Source organism: Bison bison, unplaced genomic scaffold (assembly GCF_000754665.1).
Source record: "Bison bison bison isolate TAMUID 2011002044 unplaced genomic scaffold, Bison_UMD1.0 scf7180017863978, whole genome shotgun sequence".
Classification (NCBI taxonomy): domain Eukaryota; kingdom Metazoa; phylum Chordata; class Mammalia; order Artiodactyla; family Bovidae; genus Bison; species Bison bison.
This window is the reverse complement of record NW_011494550.1, coordinates 329237-331201: the sequence shown is the minus strand read 5'-3', so window position 1 is coordinate 331201 and position 1965 is coordinate 329237.

Below are 1965 nucleotides of genomic sequence, written 5' to 3'. Positions count from 1 at the left end.
CTTCTGAGTGGTTGGAGAGGTCAGAACTAGCATCACCCAATAAATTCCAACCAAGGGAAGTGAATGCAATTTACAATGGGTCTTTTGGACCTTACTGAAGTTTTCCTTGTGCCTTACCTTTTCCAAAACCAGCTCATTTGTTCTTCTGGTATGTATGCCAAGAAGTTGGCAGCCCCAGTCTACAGATCTGGTCAGCTCAGGCTCCGTGTGCCCTCAGGGGCTGGTTAGGTTTCCTGATCTTTATTATGGTAAGTGAGATGCAATAGTTGCTTCCTGCTTGAGCCTCTGGCCAGATTTCTTCATCAATGTGCCTGTCCAGTACACCTTGTGTGCATGAATTAGTTGTTCAGTCATGTCTGAATTTTTGTGACCCCATTTTCTGTGTAGCCTTTCAGGCTCTTCTGTCCATGGAATTCTCCAGGCAAGTGTTCTGGAGTGTAGCCATTCCCTTCTCCAGGGGATCTTCCTGACCCATGGATTGAACCCAGGTCTCCTGCATTGCGGGCAGATTTCTTACCATCTGAACCACCAGGCAAGGCTAATACTTGCTTTTCCCACATAATGACATGGGATGAAACTGCCTCCCTTTCTCTGTGTATTTCAGTGTGTTTGAGGAAGTAAGCAATAATGATACCTTTTTAAAAAGTCTATTTGATTACCCCAACTTGTGCTGGGTCTTTACAGTCCTAGCAAGGCTTTAGGGGGCATGGGTGGTGATCTTTATTCAAGACCCACTACTCCGTGTCTTCAAAGGCTGTGTGCTCATGGAGGACTTCCCTGATTGTCCAGTCTACAGCAGCCCCCTTGGTCACTTTCTAGCACATCTCACGCTGTTGATTTCACTCATTATTGCCACCATCTGACTTGTTCTTATTTCCTGTTGGCCTCCTCCATCAGACAAGAAAGCCATAATCCAGAGACCTTGTCTATCTTGTTTATTCCATGTCGTGAGTTCTAGCAGAGTGTGTGGTACACAGTAGGTGGTCAAGCACAGTTTTGTTGTTGTTGTTGAACAATCAACTACCTGGGAAAATAAACCTACCTTTTGATTTACAGAGGAGGATATGAGACTCAGAGAAGGCAACTGAACTGCCCAAGGTCACATGGTCACTGAGGCAGAGCTGAGACTTTGAACTCAGTGAGTTCTGTTGAAGGCAGAAGTTGTACTTTCCCAAGAGATGAGTGTTGAGTTTAAAAAAAGCAAACAAAAGATGCACAATGTTAGAGCTGTGTGTGAAGTTTTTTGTTTGTTTTTTTTGGGGGGGGGGGGTGTGGAAAAATGAGAACTGCAGCCCTGGAGAGAGCATCTCAGATAGGTCTGAGGAATTTCTCCAAAGAGGTAGTGGGGGAATGAGAATATATGTGATTTTGGTGAAGGGAGAGTTCATGCAATCAAGCTCTTATCTTACAAAAGGTTTTGTGCTAGTCACAAGGAGCTGATGTCACCATGGAGGGTTTAATGCTTTTCTGGATATGAAGAAATACAGGGATTAGGATTATGAAGTCAGTTCCTGAAAATATTTAATTATCTAAGGACCTGTTCCACCAGTTTTCCTGGGGCACAAAGTGCCTCATTCTCCACCGTGAACTCCCTTCAGGGCGTATTGAAGGTCAGCAGCTGTGGCAGCACAGGGTTCAATCTCCACAGAGGCAGCACATTTGCCCTTGGCAAGCCCATTTGCCTTTGACACAAAGAAATGAAATGCTGAGGGCCTGAGGAGAAGGGGGCAACAGAGAGTGAGATAGTTCGGTGGTGTCACCAACTCAATAGACTTGAATTTGAGCAAACTCTGGGAGATAGTGAAGGACAGGGAAGCCTGGCGTGCCACAGTCCATGGGGTCACAAAGAGTCAGACACAATGAGTGACTGAACAGCAACAACATGAGGAAGAAATGGTGAAATTTCAGGTAGCAGGCAGCCTGCATGCTTGTTCTGATCCTGGGTAGATGGCAGCTGGTGGTACT